Raw genomic sequence first — 18,711 nt, 5'->3', positions numbered from 1 at the left:
TTGAGAAAGCTAAATTGTGCTTCATTAAAACAAAACAAAACAAAACAAAACAAAACAAAGCAAAACAAAACAAAACAAAGCAAAACAGGCCAAACATAAGACTTATTTAAACACCAATTTGATCTCACACTCAAATATTGTTAAACTATCATCCGACAATGAAAATACACTAACTGCCCTACAGTTGAGAAATAAAAAGGCATTTTACAAGTATTATGTGGGATGCATAGACTAATATCAATTCATACGTTGCCTAGTTCTAATTTTTACTTTGGTTCAGAATTATTTAATTAACTTCATAATTGTCAAATAAAAAAGAACTGAAGCATACAATCCAAAATCATGCAAATCAGAACTCTCAATTAACTGTTACAGATTGGCTCACATGTTCACAGAGTTCTGCAGTTGTGAAAAAAATTGTAGTTAAAAAATAAAAGATTAAAACTCAAAGGAGGATTCTGGATGAACCTGTGGGGAGAGAGAGGTAAACATAGATCTGTTGGAGTGAGTCCAGAGGAGAGCCACTAAGCTGATCAGTGGACTGGAGCACCTTTGCTGTAAAGACAGGCTGAGAGAATTGGGGTTGTTCAGCCTGGAGAAGAGAAGGCTCTGGGGACACATTAGAGCACCTTGCAATGTCTAAATGTGCTACAAGAGAGAGGGACAAGGACTTTCTATAAGGGCATGGAATGATAGGACAAGGAGTGATGGCTTTAAATTGAAAGAGCATGGGTTTAGATTAGATATTAAGAAAAAATTCTTTACTGATGGTGAGGCACTGGTACAGATTGCCCAGAGAAGTTGTGGATGTCCCATCCCTGGAAGTGTTCAAGGCCAGGTTGGATGCGGCTTTGAGCAACCTGGTCTAGTGGATGGTGTTCCTGTCCCTGACAGGGGGCTTAGAACTAGATAAGCTTATCATGATCCATTCTAACATAAGCCATTCTATGATTCTGTATTAAGGTTATCAGGTGGATGACTGATGTCACTAGAGTTGCAAATGTCAAAAATATAATTCAGCATGTGTCATATAGAAGAAACCCCAACGTACTCCTAAGCAACAAAAACACCTTTTCAAGTGATTACTGCTCTGTATGGTGAACATGACACAGAAAGTTCTCTGGAAGAAATGATATATGATCATGGCTCATGATCCCTCTGCACAACCCTTTTTAATCTACTCTTTTTCCACAAAAGGTTAAAGATCAGTTAAAATTGTAATTTGCTATCCAAGGATATGGTAAAAATGATAAAACACAGTCAAGAAAGGTGATATAGATATTGGTGAGGTGCAAAGGTCAGTCACAGCTCTTCTACCACAGATTTTCCAAACAGGATGCAGCAGAAGTTCTGTGTTATACCTGAGGTAAAACCAGGAGATGGCCAAGGTTGAAGAAAGGGCTTTCACTTTTGTTATTATAGATGCTGAGGCAAGAGGTGGGGATCTCTGTGTCCTCCAAGCTGTAGTGATTTTCATGAGGCAAGAGAAGGGGGAGATCAAAACTGTCTAGGGCCAACAATTTCAGGAATTTATAACACCAGTTAAAATCCCAGTGGACTCTCAGGGGCTGGCATTTATTACCCTGTTGTATTAGGTTGTTTGTATGAGATGAGACCAAGAGGACAACTTTTAATTGACCAGGGTAATTTTCACAAATCATTAAAAGTGACCTTTATTTTCAGCCTCAGTAGATACTAAAAATGCAATGGACCATAACAGTTTTATTTACACTTTTCTCCTTGGAATGAAAATCCTCTAAACCTTGGTTAAGGCAGATGATTAAATTGTAATGTTGGACTATCTTACACTTCAGTTCCATCTGCCACACCATTTCTGTAAAAAAAAGTAGGGGTGTTGATCTTAAAAGCACCTAATTGTGTCACTATCATGAGTAATTAGTAAAATTAAAAATATAAAATTTCAGTGATAAAATAAATCCAGCTTCACATTGCCTCAAAGTGTTAGCTGTTACCAGGACTGATACATTTTCTCAAGTGTGCTTATCCTCACCTGAGTAAGAAAAGCAGAGCCGAACAAATTTCCCTAGGGTTCAAAAATGCAACTTCCAAATTGGCCTAACACTCATTTGTAAGTAAATGAGTACAGTCTGGACGGACATTTCTCTTTGATTTTATCAAGCCTTTCTTAGGTTTGTGCTAAGTCAGTCTGAATATGGTCTTTTGTCATATTCCTGAGCTATGCCGGTCCTTCGTTTTGGTATGGATTTTATTTTCCAACAGTGACCTGAGCACAAGTAACTATATGCTCCATCAGCAAGATGCAGGCTAGTAGAAAGTAAGGGAAAAAGAATCCCTGGACTGGTCTGTCTCACACCACACTCCTCCAGTTGGGAATATTGAGAATGGGACATCCTCTCACTGTGCACTTGGAAGTGGTTTGGGATGTTCACGGGGCAGCAGAAGTACCTGCTTCAGTCCTTGACGGATGGAAAACCCCAGAGGTGAGCACATTTTAGTACTCAAAGGAGCTCACAGAGGAATATGGCTTATCTAAATGCCCTGTTTTATCGTACTCTATGGGTTGTGCTCTGTGTTTGAACTTAGCAACGCTCTCAGTCATTCCTGCATCAGCTGAACAAACTTCTCACACTATTAACTGGTTCAAATGAAATTCAATGAACTTTTAGACCAAATCCTGAGACATCTACAGGCTTATATAACCACAGAATGGAGATGACTTAAAATGTCCCCTCATTTTCTTGCTACTTCTTATTGAATCCAGGTATGGGTTGGACTATTAAGAGGGAATGAAAGAGGTACAGGATATCATTCCATAGGCTACCAAAGGTCTCATTCATGTGTCCTAAATTAATCTGAAAATTTGGTGTCCACCGTTGCTTGAGGTGATGAAGAGTTGAGGTACATCAATGGGACTGGCAGAGGTAAGACAGGAGCTAGAAGATGTACATGGCCTGACGGTGAGATTTATGCACAGGTTCAGATGTCAAGATTTAGGCATTCTACAGACATATTTCTAGATGAAGTGTCTGAAGTGTGGAGCATATTCTGTGGCTTGGAAACACTCTGTTGTCATTCCACACAGCACAGAAGTCTGAACTTTTTAACCAAGTTCAGTAGAAGTTCTTTTTCACCAATACTGACTTGTTTCTTTTGCTGCCACCAAAAATAATCCAATAGGAATACATAAGTATTACTTAAGTTTAAGAAACAGCAAGAGAGGTTGCCTGCATGACATGACAAAACGTTCAACAAAAGCGCATGGATGTGCTTATGTGTAGGAACTACTTCAGTGTCTTTCAGAGCTGAGGAGACTTGGCAGTGATATCTGAGCTCAAGTGGGGCAGCAGTATGGCAGAGGCACGCAGGTGTTTCACACTTTGCCAAAACATCATTCCTACTGAAGTAACAGGCTGAGATTGCCACCAAGTCGTAACTTTTGGTACCAGGAAAGAGGAAAGGGGACCAGAATAGCTTTGCACAATGAAGTTTGCCGTATACATCTGGGAGGGACTTTACTTAGGTGTCTTTTTTCAAGGACAGCCTCAAGTTAAAAATGTCTGTGTGGGACCCACCCTGCCCTGAGTACAGCTGAGAGTCTGGAAAACCAAACACACTGGCAAATAACCACACCCTGCTCTAGACCAAAATACAGTGAAATCCTCCCCACACACTCTGGATGAGTAAAGAAATCACAAACATCACAAATCCATTTGGTTTTCACAGGGTCTGTGCCAAGAATCACTGATACAAACCCTGATGCTGCCACTTTTATCACTCATGGAATCTCAGTGGTGTTCAGTGCAAGAATGCTGTGAGTGTGCTCACCCTCTGCAACAAAGTTGTCTGGAGATCTTGTGGTTCTTCAATCCTACACTAAACCTGGTTTGACATAACCCCGAGCAACCTGCTCTGGCTGATGTTGCTCTGAGCGGGGGATTGGACTAGATGGCCTTCCAACATCCCTTCCAATCTCAACTGTTCTGTGAGATTGTCCAGGTCAAGTTCCAAAATGTAATTAAAATAATATTGTCTAATTTCAGGATGTAATTTGCATGTAATTTAATTTCTGATCCACCTGTTTAAGGCATAGGCAAATTCATATAGTAACTGTAATTGAAAAAAAGTTATGCCTTTAACACAAATCACATATTACAAAATTCTTATTCTTGCAGAAATGCAATTAAATATGTATTTGATAAAAATAGATGAATGTAAGTACCTAGTGGCAGAAAAGAAAGTGTTATCAGGAGATTTTGATGCAGTGCCATTCTTGATTATGTTTATTAAGGTTTGTTTACTAAACTGATATACCTATTTTCATCTAATTAAAATTAATTACAAGAGGAGCGATTATGCTTGCAGTCAGAATTGCTACACTGAGCAGATTATTTAGTTGAGTGCTAATTTTACAGCTGGATCTGATTTTGCAGTATTGGATTTTAATATGTGGATGCTCATCTTTCTTCTTGCGTAGCTTCTAAAATGAAATTACTTCTGTGTAATTATTGAGACTTTCATGAGCCATTTTGATCAGGAGTGAGATAACTTGCCACTTTACCATGGAAAGATGGAATTTAAGCTGAGGAGCCAGGTGTGTTATAAACATATACTGAGTTTATGTTACTGTCCTTTCTCTGAATAGTAGTAGAAGATTTGTTTTATAAACATATATATGTACCACTGGCTTACACTGAACACTTAGAGATGTATCTGTTGAGTTAAGAAATAGGACATTTAGCAATTCCCAGCATATTAAAATCAGTGGGCACAGCTTCAGTATCCTTCATGTAAGGAGATTGTTCACTCATACTAATGCAATGTTTTGTTTATTACTATTTATAAATTAATATCATGTATTTCATTAAAATATCAGTGATTTAAAAATATGGTGTGGTTTGCCTAAATGAAACAGGTTCAACACCGTATCTGGAAGATGAACATAAGTGTTTTTATATTTTATTGAATTTAAATTTTCTTGTTACAATCAGAGGTCATACACAGAAAATTGTAAAAACCTCTGTTTGCACGTCAGCCTCAACCTGGAATATGAGACTGACATCAAAGTGGCTGGAGCTGTGATTTGATAAAATTGTGGAGAAAAGGAAAAGAACAAAGTAAATGTTGAATCAGCTGCTCAGGGCTGGCAGCACAGCAGTGAGCAGGGCAGGCTGTGTTCCCCCCCCGCCCCATATGTTTCTCACTCATTCTATTTAGGAAACAGAACATACACTATGATTACCTTATTAAGAAGTAATACACCAGCTTAAAGAATAAATTGGACAGTGCCTACTGTGCACCAGTGATGAAATTAATGGAATATAGCCCCTGAGAACAGAAACTGAACTTAATACCCAGGGGGTTTTAGCTCTATAATGCAGTAACACCTGAGCATGACTAACTTATTCAGGAAGAGCAACTGGCCTGACAATGAGAGCAATTAATCAACTTTCAAATGCCAGATCCACTGGAGTATATTTATTCCAAATTGTAAACCAATTCTTTACAAGAGTTCTGTATCTGAAATACCTGTTGTCTATAATTATTGATAAATTATATTCCTACAAACCTCATAGATATGCATGCTAGAATGCTTTGCTTATCTTCATTGTGGTAGCTCCTGTTTAACTAAGATAAAAAGCACAGAAATTTGCTTATCTAAGCTGAAATAGGTTGTTAAGAATTGAAATAATATAAGGGATGTATCTTATTTATTTATTGGTTTGTGTTTCCTTTCTTTCCTATTACAATATCGAGGTAATGTTGCAATGCAACATAAAAAAAGTCTAATGAGACTAATCAAAAACTCAGACAAATATTTCTCTTTGATTAAATTTTCTGATTATTTTATATAACCAGACCACACTAGGCTCTTTAAAAATGTGATGAACAGTAAGAAATGTACCACTGGAAATGTGGTAATGATATTGCATATATATGATTCATTAAAAAGGACCAAAAAGAACCCCAAACCAAATGTATTTAAAAATGCATTCTTTAATGGTATTCAAACAACACCATTTTCTTCAATGAATGTCCTACTGCCCTAAGAATGCTCCAAGCTTTTTTAAAGCATATTAGGGTAAAGGAGAAAAATAAAATAAAAATAAAATTAATCTATAAAATGTTGATAATAAGGTTTAAAAAAACTTTAATGGAATGCTTGAGGTAAATACCTGAGAACTACCACTTATTCAGTATTTAAGCAGAAGTCCTTACCCCTGAGAAAAAAAAAAAGGGAAAATATTGACTAAAATCAGCATCATCCATATGCAAATCAGTTTTGCAAATCTCCAAATACACAAAGTCTATTGCTTTTCTTTAAACAGAAGAGGAGAACAAAGAGAGGATGCTCTCGAGGGAGTTTTCTGATTATTCTTGACTTATTTTGTCTCATAACTATTCAGTTCTGCTCTTCTTAAATGAAAATTCCTGCATCACTCCATTTTTTCTTGTTAGTTATTTCAAATCTGCTTGACCTTCCCTTGGAAAATTTGAAAATAGCAACCTTTAGTAAGATTTCTAGACCAACCTTTTCAAATAAAGGGAGAAATTTCTATTCTATGGAAATAAATTTGGCGAGACATTCTGCTGAGATTTCGCTAAGAGTTTAATGCCCAGATCTTTTAATCTCAAAAAAATTAATAGTATCTTTATGTCCAGCTATCCTGTTTTCTTGATTGCCTCAAAAATTTAACTAATTTATAACTAAATAGAGCATTTCTTACTTCCTTAGAAGATTTTTAATGTGCAAGTGAAACATTATGGAAACCTCACATTCCACAGGAGGGAGCCTCTCTCCCGCTAAGCTTGAAGAAGGACTTAGGCATAGGATGTTTTTTTTTGTTTTAAAAACTGTATAAAAAGAGAGTGACATGTACAGAGAGTTAGACCATGTTGGAGTAACTTCTGAAAAAAAAGGGGACGCTCTCACCCTCTTTTAAATTATAAACAAAGCTTTGGGATAAGAAAAACATATGCCCTTCAAATATTTGCAATATTTATAACAAAACACTGAAGAAATATTGAAAGATAGCGTCCAAATTTGAATCTTCCTGTAAATTTTGCACAGAAAACTACTTTTCATAAATTAATAGCTCTATAAGAAGCTGAAATCAGTTTAAAATACATATTTTCACAAACAAGAAGCTGCTTTGGAACACTGCAAAATGGAAGGGTCTTTGAAATTTTTCATGAGTGGCTTTTATAAAATAATTTTCAAATTCATTAACCAGCCTTGCTGAAAAGGGTAGATTTTTAGTTGTACACATTAAAGTAGTATTGTCTGAGGTAAGTGTTATAAAAGCACACAGGATGTGTTTATTATGCTGGCAGAGCTTCTAGCAGCCCTGGAAAGCTCATGTGTATTTGGAAGGATGAACTTAAATGGACTTCTCATCCTGCAGGCTGTTCAGGAAATTAAACTTACAAAGGGTGGAGGTTAACTTGTTTAGGCACTCAGGAAACAGGGAGAAGATTGAACTAATCTTTATTAAGACAAATGGCAGCTGCCTCCACACAAAACTAAAAGCTATGCTCAGTTCTTCCCACAGGACAGGACTCCAGATTTTGGATGGCTAGTTCTGGCAACCCATCTCAGACTCCATTTCCAGTGCAGGAGCTTTTACTTGAACTTTCTCTAATGCTTTGAATTTCCTTCCCCAACAAACTTCCCGGGAAGTTTGAATGCAGCAAACATATTTTGGATTATCCCTTGGGAATGCTTCAGGACAGGATAGACTTGTGGACTTTTATGAGCTGGGTTCTGCTATTGGCTTTCAGGTGCTCTCAGCACAGCCACCCCTGCAGAATGGCAAATAGGATTCATGTTCTCACCTGGCACCCACCTGAATGAGGCCTTGGCTGTGTAAGAGGGTACTTGTAAATGAAACAGTAAGTTCTGTTTGTGTGAGTTTTTGCTGGTCACAAATGCAAGTTAGTGAACACCATCACTGACCACAGTGGCCAAATGCATGACACCTGCATCTTCTGCAATGCTAGACAGTTTAAGTAGAGGTAGCAAACAATATCTTTTCTCCATTCTGCTGTCTCAATTCACATGTTTTACCAGAATAATTTTGAATCACTGGGTCATCTAGCTGGGTACTGTATTTCAGGCGGGTAGCGGTGACATAGTGCGAGGTTGAGCTAACTGCAAGAGTCCTCACTTAAAGGATTGACTTCTCATCAGTATTTTAAATGCAGTCTGAATAATCACAGTTTGTTGAGTGCTCCTCAGGCTCCAAGAAGCCATCAGGGTGCTGATCCACCTACACCAGGTATAACAGTATGGAGGTCAACCATCCCACATTTTTGTAACCTGAAACAGGCAGACCATGGGCTCAGCTCAAGTGAAGAAAGGCTGGTCTGGAAGTCATCATTCCCTGTAAAACAGGAATTCTGTGTCTGTCTTACCACTGTGTCCAAACATTTGTGCCAGCGTGGCCATAAACACCTTCCTCAGCTTCATGAAGTTACTCCTTGTCCTATCACTACAATTCCTGACAAAGAGACTGTAGTGATAGAACAAGGAGTAAAGTCTACAAATTGAAAGAGTGAAACTTAGGTTTGATATTAGGAAGAAATTTTTTACTGTGAGGGTGGTGATACACTGGGACAAGTTTCCCAGGTTGGTCATGGATACCCCAATCCTGGCAGTATTCAAAGCCAGGTTAGAGAAGGCCTGGAGCAACCTGGTCCAGTGGGAGGTGCCCCTGCCCATTGAAGAGGGAACTGTGACTGGATGATCTTTAAGGTCCCTTCCAACCTCTTTACGTTGTATTATTCTGTGATTCTAAGTACTGCCTTGCCTGCCTCATTTCTTAGTAGCCTGTTCTGCTCTTCTATCTGCTGGGATTTTAACTGATAGCACCACCAAGACAGTCTGAGGTTGATGTCCAAACCATTTCCAAAGCTTGTTTCCTTTTCCTGGCATCTTTTCACACACCTACGGTCAGTGTCTCTGTGGCATGGCCTGTCTTAAACTGAGAGGCGGTTCTTCCCAGAACTATGTTCCTCAAGAAATTCTTCACAGTCCCTGGTGCAATGCTGTGCAACTCTGTTCCTACCAGGAGTCTTGTATATCAATAGATAAATTGTATGTGAAACCTTACACAGAGAGGGATGATAAAATATAATCAGTTTTGCATAATTTGGGTATTCTCAGTGCCAAGTGAATCCACACAGTTGCAGCAATGTTGGCCAAAATGCAAAGGGTTGTTTTTATCACATGCAGCAAAAAAATTTAGGAGAGTAAGTTCTTATTATTGCTATTGTTACTACTACTATAATAATTAATAATATTATCTTATCACAACAATTATTATTGTAATGACAACCATAACAAAACCTTTAGTAAGATTTTGGAGAAAGTTTTTTCATGTTTCTTTTGAAAAGATATTTCTCAGGAAAAAATGTATTAAAAAGGAAATGTCTCTCAAAATATATGAACAGGTTGAAAAGGGCTTTTTATGATGATAATGCCATCATAACTTTAACTCTTGCAGACTCAAAATACTTACTCTTTTATGTTATTCTCACTATTGCTATGTATAGAAGTATGAATCTTTGAAGACTTTATACCCTTACAAATAAATACCTGTGGACTTTACTGAGCTCACCATTCCTTTCCTGTTGAAATGCACTAACTCAGAATAATCCACATCAGTATTACTTAAAATGTCTCACTGGAGCAGGAAGGCCTAAATGAAAAAATTTGATACCTGGAAAATTATAAGTAAAATGTCACATTATTTTTTTGGGCATTATTAAATACCTTTTTAATAAATTCCAGTAAACTTTGGGGTATGCAACCCATTTAAGAAAAACCAGTAAAAAGCATCAGATTCAAACTAATCTAAGTTTTCCCAAATTTTTTTTCTGGATGATAAGGTGGCTTGTGGAGATCCTGTTCTGTATGGCAGTAGACAGGTTCTGAAAATGGAAGCTATGGGACAGAGACAAAGGTGGAGCCACCATAGGGCTAAAATTAGAGAATGTGAAGATGTTTCTGAATTATCTCTTAGAAAGGCCCCAGTTAATACATAAATACAGACCTAAATCCACTACTGTACTAGGGAAAACAACGGGATTCTTTCTAGAGGTAGTTGATCATTCACAACTCTGTGCATGAATGAAACAGAAGCACCACAGCTTAAATGTTGTTTAAGAGCCTGTGAGTTGCTGTGGAGGTCACAGCTGTCTCCCTGCGCTCCCTAGAGAATGAGGAGTAATAAAAAGTGCCTTTTATCTCCAGAGCACTCAAATTTCCCCAAGAATGAAGCAGATCTCCTCAATAACAAGCTAAAATCTGGTAAAAACTCTGAGAACTTTTCTCCTCTGGATTTTTAGCATATGCATCAGAGATAGGGAGAAAGTAGTTCAAAGGGGTTAAGTGCCCTGGCAGAGGTTGTAGAACAGATGACTACTGGAATGCACATTCCTGTAAGCTGTTTTAGACAAAGTTGCTATCTCACAAGTATTTTAAAGATTTAATAAGGTCTTTCAGAAACCATCTACATATTGAAAGAGATGCTGCTGCATATTTTATGAGGTATTTTTCAACTGCAGTGATAAAATTTCTTTTTTCCCCCCTAGAACCACTGACACAATAATTGTTTTACAGCCCTCTTAGACTCGAGATCCATTTAATAATGTGGGGAAGAGAATATAAAATATGAGAGAGAGAGAGCAACCGAATGTTGTTTGTTTCTCATTGAAAGTTTCCCAGGAGAACCATGTTTAGAAGAAGGGGTTTAACACTTTATATTTTTGCATCTTAGCTCCAGTCAAAAGTGTAATGGTATATGCTTAACAATATATATATATTAGAAAATATATATACACACTAAGACCTATTATTTTTACCATTCCAGTGTTTTGTTTTAATTTTTAAAGATTGGACAAACTGAAATATTTTATCCAAGTGCTTCTACTTTCCTTTGTTGAAACTAATAGTGAGAAATGCATCAAAATAGCAGGGTTTTTTGTTTTTGTTTTTTTCCAGGGGAAAAGCTAATGGACAGAATGTTGTAGAATACAATCACCTCTAATGAATTAATCCCTTTCTCTAGCTCCATCAACTATTCCTGCTCTCTTCTCCTCACCTTTTATATTTCATTCTGAAAAGTAACCTTCCCCACTTCCTTTTTGGCATCCATCTATTCCTACTTAAGCTCAAATTTGTTATATTTATCGCAAAATAAGAATTGGAATGAGACTGTTTTATAGTGTTGCATTTGCTATTAGCAGGCCTGTGCCATATATTACACCTCAAATTGTTTTCTAACGTTTTCCATAACATTAGGAGAGACTCTAAAATGAGTTAATAAGTCAGGGGGCCAATCAGCAGTGCTTCTGAAAAGGACAGATTTATTGCAAATAGCAATGGGGTTTACTTGAAATAGAAATACTTAAGGGCCCAATTTATGCCTCAAAACCAAATAATCTTCATAGTATTTTATCAGATCATTAGGAAAACGAAGATGTTATGCTTTTAAATATGGCAGAGAATGACTGCTATTGAAACAGAAGTAATTATGTTCTGGTCTTGACTAAAATAAATTATCTTATTAACAGATTGATGGGTTATCTGCAGTCATCAGTCAGATGAATTGATGATATGATCTCCTCCTATAATATATAAATATTTGTGAAAGTATGAATGGCCAATGTGAGAAAAAAACACTTACTTGGAGATCCAAAACAAATTTTGCTAATGACTGTGTAAATAAAAAATGCAGTGATGTCAGCTAATGTTGTTTCCAGTAATGGAAACTTTTCTGTTTCCATGTTAATTTGACTTTTGTAACACATAAATATGCTAATAACTGTATTGATCACCTAAATGATTTTAATTGAAACAAAATTGATTCCAAAATTATAACCAGGCAAAAATGGAATTTTATTTTGCATATTGATGGGCCTGATAAGATTATTAGTTTTATTTTTGAATTAAATATGCTTACTTGTAGAGGTGTCTGTGAAGCAGGGGCTTAAGCACACACAGGCTCTGATTATATATCTATTTTATAATAATAACCATAACTGAAACTTCAGCTTTTCTGCATGAACTATATAGGCAAAATTTAGTCCCTCTATTGTCACCAAATCTGTCTCTCAAAATCTAAATGCACATAGAATTATTAAAATAAACCCAAAATCTAATACAAATATGGAGTTATCAAAGGAATACAGACTTGCTGCCCTGACGGACAAATCTACCTCTGATAAACAACATTTTAGTTACTGCTGAGCAGGTCTTAGACAGTGTCAAGGACTCTCCTGTGCCTCACAGTGTCCTGCAAGTGAGTAGGCACAAAAACTGAGTGGTGCTTAGTTGCCTACTGGAGTTAAACCATGATAGAGAGCACTGATTTAACTACATTAAAATACAGGGGATGTTCTAGAGGGTTTGAAGCTGATGTCAAAATGTAAGAGCATTAAAGGGATTAGTGGCTCATTATAGTCAATTTGATATAGTGTCAGTTAAAAGTAATGGAACAGTTTCATAACAAATTTAGGTGAAAATAGTATAATTAAGGCCGATTGATATGAATTTATGAACAACTGATCTCCTATGACTCAATTAACTTTGTACTTTTTATTATGACTTATTTCATAGAAATAATTGTCTGCCCTGTGACTGGGCTTCCATAGGGTTGTTTGACCTGCTTAGATCAATGACCATGAACATACAAAACCAGAACAGCACATATCAAGTTATTGCCCAAGTCAGATATACCAAACTCTAATGGTATATGGAGTATTTTCTCTCCTAGGCAGCTTCCAAGAGTCCTGAAATTGTAAGTTTTTGAAGGAAAACTGAAAATATTGTTGCTTTACTCTCTGGCAATTAAAAATTCCAGAGAGTATTTGAAAAATACAGCAGGCAAATCCTCAATACCAAGCCATTTCAGCCACTTCATAATCTGAGTCCATTCAAAAAAAGAGTCAAACATAAATACACATGTGATATTCAGAGAATAGGTTACATTTACAGAAGCATTAAAAGCTAAAATCCTGTCTAGCTGTGAAATTCCCTTTGGCAGCACCCCTTCAAAGGAGGAACACGGATGATTTACTCAATCCTAAACATTTTAGTTTTCTTCCCAGTTTGCCTATGATGAGTATCGACAATGATGAGATACTTTCTCTGTTACCCGTGGACCTGAACCTTTCTAGTGTGGTGGTATGAGTACTATGCAAACAGAATGGAGAGTTGTGCTCTAATAACAATTTCTAAAAACAGACATCTTGGCTCTGTCCCATTATTTTTTTCTGGCAGTAAAAGAAAGCATTTTGGCATCTCAGCCTCTTATTTCAGCTTAAATAGAAGTAAAATGCATATGGGTGGGTGTGAAAAACCTATAATGTGTAAGCTGCTTACTGGGAATACACTGATTTATGAGGAGGGAAATACTTTAGTTGCTATGATTTATTTCCCATTGTACACATTTATATATGTGGTTTAGAAGTTAACTGGAGGTACTCAAATATTTTTTTCATAAAGGCAGACGTTGAGGGCTGTGTACCTTGTATTTATGGATCCAGTAAACGCACTAACATATCATGTATCTCAATCTAGATTTAATCTATTTAACACTTTTCTCACTTTGTTCACTGAGATTCAATCCATGCAAGGGACCCTACATGGAATATACTGAATCCCTCATCAGAAGGGAAAAGGAGGGATGTGGACTATGGGACAGCATCCACAATAAAGCAGTGGGAGTTCTAGAGGTTTTAAGGTGTCTAATGCTCCTACAGTGATTAGATGTCTGCCCAACTCTGACATTTGTGGGTGCCTGAATTCCTGTTTATGCCACCTCTGGTATGCCAACTACTTTAGTCAGAGGAGCTATGATGGAAATCAGTATTTACCACACAAACTGATCCCCAAGACTGACTTTATGATCACTGAAAAGAAATAGTTACTTCCTGTCATTCCCAAGTACACATCTATAATGAGGCACTTGTATCATTGCTTACATGTTCCCGTTTCTCTCTGCTGACTGTAAGGGACCTCAATAAAAGTGAAGACGTAAACTTTGCAGACTGCTGAAGTTAGCAAGGTGAAACCTTCACTACCTGGTGATTTTCTAGCAAAGCACAGTCAGCATCGAGATACCCTGAAGAGCCACATTCACAAGCCCTGAAGGCCCAGACTACCTGGTGTGTCAAAATATTTGGCTTCTTGCAAAGTAGGATTGTACCTGCGCTTAGAAAATAGTAACAGAAAGAAAAGATTAGCTACGGCATCTCTGGCAGGTATGAGGAGGACCTACACCGCAAGAGCTACTGATGTGCTTAATTTTAAAGAGATGAGTAATTGCATTCCTCTTCAGCAATGTACTGAAACACACTTTTAGCGGTAACATCAGCGTTTGCCAATGCACTTTAAGACAATTTGCATGACATTAGGTAAGTGGCTTAAGTACTTTGCTAAATCATGGCCACAGGGCAAGAGACAATTCCCACTTTACATACCGTACTACTAATAGCTTTTCTGGTCTCTGTAATGGAGTTCTAAGGGCACAAAAGACAATTAAATTAAGAAAAAAAATAATAACAAAGCACTTAGTGTTGCAGTATTATATCGTTCCATGATGGAATTCCTGTAAAAGGGCAGCTAATCAGTTTATTTACTTCCAGGAAAAAAGATTTTTTTCATAAAAAAACCAAAACTCAGCCCTACCAAAAAATCCCAGTCACAATTTTTTCTGGTCACTGTGTAGAAGTGCACAAGCAACTGGACCAAATAAGGCACTGCCGCAGTAACTTTTTAAATAGTGGTGTAGCTATAGAAGAAATATTATTAAAAGGCAGGAAAAGCATGAGGAACTAGTTAAATACACGAGACTTTTGTCTCTTGTCCCTTTACCTCTGGGTTAACCATTTATCATAGGGGAAGAAGAGGCAGTGACCTTGCTGAAGCCCGTGGGCAGTTTGCCATCGATTGCAACAGTACCACAGTATAACGTTGTATCTCATAAATATTTCTGAGAAAACAATGACAAGAGGATTAGTGGCAGAGTCCATGAGAGACTAAGTAGAATTCTGTCTTAGTCTACTTGAATACTAGCCTCTGTAATCTAAATGTTTTTAGAAGAGGAGGATAAATTTTAACTAACTGAAAAGGTACATTACTATGCAAATTTGGCTATCAAGGATAACTTTTAACTAAGTACAGAAGTATATTACTGTGTTGATTTTGTTATAAAAATGTCATTTTTGAGCCTCTTAATATTGCCATTGGTCTTAACATTGAAAATACTATTACCATAAGTTTGTAAGTAAGGTCGTAAAAAGTGTGTCTGTGCTTAACTGTGTGTCCTATGTGAGAAAATACAGTGAACATTATTAAAAACAGGTGAAGACAACACGAGTTAAACAAAACCCCTGCTCTATACAAGATACACCCCAACAAGCATGTGTAAAATTATTTAAAACAAGCCTGATGATATTCACTGAAATGTTAAGGGGTGTGTTCTTCCTGGTTTTTGCCTTAAATACATGGTTTGAAATTATTTTTAGCACTGGATCAATTTTTTCCCTATGGGACTGTAAAGCTGGGCAGCAGCCTCAGTACCTTCAGCAGCTCATCGTCCAGGGCAGCTGGGTCAACTGACCGTCAGCAAAGCTTTTCTTATCTTTCCTTTCCCTGCTGTCCTCCTGCGCCTGGGCCTGCTGCAGATCCGAAGCATGGGCATGATGCCACTGCTGGGGAAAGGAAAATATACATGGTAAACTAGCCAAAACAAAATCCAGGCATTTATTTTCCAAGACTTTTCATTAGGGTTTATTTTTGTGTTCACTGCCCGGAAAATAAGTCTTTGGAATAACCAATCAATCGTTTTCCTGCTGTACTCAGCCCAGATCAGAGAGGACATGTGTTTGCCCTTCATTTCTCTTTGATTCAACTTGCTCTTCTCTTTAAAAGCCCACCTTAAGCAGTCAAGTAACACAAATGACTGGTTAGACCTTTTATGGCTGTGCCTCTCACCTGTCACTGCTACTAACATCATAAGACATTCTTGTTAAAGTTTGACTGGTCTCTCAATGGATAGTTTCATTATCAGTGAGGAATTTAAAATCAGAGTTCTCAGAAGGTGTTAGTGTAATTGCATCATGTGCTTATTACCTAACTTATGTTTTTCAGTAAATGTTTGTGGGTTTGGTTTTTTTTTTCTTTCTTTCTTTTTTTTTTTTTTAACAGTACTATGGATCATCTTCATGGTGAAGACATCTTGGTTGTTGGTTCTCCCAGTTAGTGCACTGGCACCACTGATACAGGTTTTTGAGGGGTTTGGGAACTCCTTAGAGGAGCTGTTCTTTCTGTAACCACTTTGTGTCACATCTGAAAACTGTTCAAACTAGAAATTCCAGTGCTCTGTGTCTCAATACCAAGCTGGCTCACCCCCTTTTACAGCAGCTTAAAGATTTTTCCAGCCTTAAAAAATCTTGTTTGAATACAGAAGACATAAATGACACTTAGTCCTATGCCTTGAATCATTATTTGTTTTAGAAAGTTTATCTGGAGGTTAAATTTTGTTTGAAGGTAGTTTTTTCCAGGTAGACAGGGGCTGCAGTGTGAGAAATAGTCTGGATAGAGGTGGATGCATGGGCTGACCACAGAAGAGACTTTCAAAGTTACATTGTAACAAAAATCATCATCTGAGCTTTGATTGTGCATAGAGTAATATGTCCACATGGGCAATCTGGCTTTCAAGTCTTGTAGATTTAATTTTCAATTCCATTTTATATTTAAAATGTCAGTTGAATTTTACTGGTATCTTACTATTTCATCACTGAGAACACATTGTTGGTGATTTAGAGCTTCTAAGAATTGCTTTATGTTGCTGAAGATTGTTAGTCATACTCAATCAGCCTAAATTCCACTTTAACCTCTAAATCTAGTGTTTCTGACAGGCTGGATCTTGAAAGGTCCTAATTCAATGCCTTTCATGCCTTTCACCTTGTGAATCACTTTGTTCACAGAAGTAGGTGAAATTTAGGCCTTAAAAATATTCCCCTTTCTTCTTTAAAACCAGAAAGACAGAAAAGCATGGTCTTTATAAATACATTTCTCGTAATCTGTGCATCCACCATGAAAAGTTGTGTCCATGTAGTGATACCAAGGATTTGCTTGTGGATCTTCAAAAGGAGTTTCTCCAAGATGACTGAGAGGGCTAAGACAGATGAAAGAAAAGAAAAGGTTTTCTGTTCCAGACTTGCAGAGATTACCAAGAAAAGATGATAGGTCTTAGTTTCTCAGAGTATGGGGCAAAGTGAGTTTCTACTAATACAGCTCTCCTAAAGAAAAGTTTCTGGGAAATTGTGGTCCACCAGAAGTGATCAGTAATGCAGGGTTGGTTTGAGAGTCACTGCTCAGGGGAGTTTGTATGCATGAAGAGGACAGAAACAGCATTAGCTATACTGGGTGGCTTGTATAGTGATGTGCCTGTCAGAGACATTGCCCATTCCTGGAGACAAAAGCAGAATTTTGCAGTAGTACCAAGATACCTGAAAATGAAAAGATTTTATAATATAGACAGGGTTTCAGTTTCCTTGATCATTTGGATAGTACTATACATTCAGTTGCAAGAAAATTTCTTAGCAGTATTGAAAATCACGGGAGAAGCCCCTTACTTGTAATTTTCTAAGATGTTTCATATGAACCTGTGTTAAAAATGGAGGGAGACTTTTTGTTTGTTGAAGTTTTTAAAGAAAATCTTCTTTTGCATAGCTAAGTGTGGAAAAAACACAAGATGACAGGCTGCTAGATGCCAGATGAGGAGAAGCAGAAGGTGTCTGAGTCATCTACCAGAGTTTGTCCTTACCTAACCTCCAAATGCTTCTAGTTTTCTAAGAAAAGGGCTATGAAGATGTCGTTCCTTAGGAAGAGGGAGGCATTTTAAATCCCAAACAAAATATTTTGTAACTTCAATGCAAAAGTCTGAAAAATGCAAAAAAGAATATTTTCATTAAAAATGGCATATGATCTGGTTTTGAAATTAGATATACACTGGAAAAACTTCACTGAAGGGGAAAAAGTCACCAGCTTCATTACAGGAGCTTTTCTACTGCTCTTTTGTCTTCTTAATTTCTTAGCAAGAAATGGAAATCCTAGAAAGATATGAACTGGCACATCAAATTGCAGTATGGAGTAAGGGCAGCAAGTTGGGCTACTGTGTAGGAGACACATGTTTGGAAATGACATGGAGAGCTTTATAACCTTGGTTAAAGGACATACCATCTCTGTCTAAATCATGGCATAGGCAGTAGATCACAGACTTGGACCTTCTCTGTATGGGCACTTGGCCATCCTTCCACCTTCCTTCCATGATTTGGTTTAATTGCCAAGGGAAACCAGGTGGTTTTAGAGATAAATAACTTCTTTGGGCTTCCTTCTTTCCTGAACAGCTGGGCTATGCTGTAGGAAGAGTAGCAGCAAATGATTTTCCTCTTCGTGGGAAAAAGTCTAAGTGAATTTGTGCTGGAAGGAGCCCTTCCGGCTAATCTCCCGTGGACAATGGAGGGTGATAGAACAGTCAGGATTTTGTCTCAAGAACATCCCAGGCCACAGAAAAAAAATGCACATTAGCAGGTACTTGAATGGAAATAAGGATTTCATGGTGAATGTTTCTTGCTTCCACTTCTTTTGAGTATTGAGCTTATAGAACTTCATTTTCTGGTAGCTACAATCAGTGTAAGTGCCTAATTGAAAACCTG

At 37.3% G+C, this 18,711-nt stretch overlaps 1 long non-coding RNA gene across 2 annotated transcripts in view; it reads right to left on the bottom strand.

Moving 5' to 3' along the window:
* LOC139669317 (uncharacterized) overlaps nucleotides 1-18,711 on the bottom strand; it is a 61,042-nt gene that overhangs the window by 8,612 nt on the left and 33,719 nt on the right. Inside the window, exon 2 of one of the 2 annotated variants that reach the window (XR_011697235.1) lies at nucleotides 15,569-15,699. The exons of the other annotated variant lie outside the window; for it this stretch is intronic. This is a non-coding gene — a long non-coding RNA (uncharacterized lncRNA). The remainder of the gene's footprint in view (nucleotides 1-15,568; nucleotides 15,700-18,711) is intronic. 2 annotated transcript variants of the gene reach the window in all.

The sequence above is a fragment of the Pithys albifrons genome, chromosome 3 (assembly GCF_047495875.1).
Source record: "Pithys albifrons albifrons isolate INPA30051 chromosome 3, PitAlb_v1, whole genome shotgun sequence".
Taxonomy (NCBI): Eukaryota; Metazoa; Chordata; class Aves; order Passeriformes; family Thamnophilidae; genus Pithys; species Pithys albifrons.
Note: the sequence above shows the minus strand (reverse complement) of the source record. Positions and strands in the feature narration are given on the sequence as shown.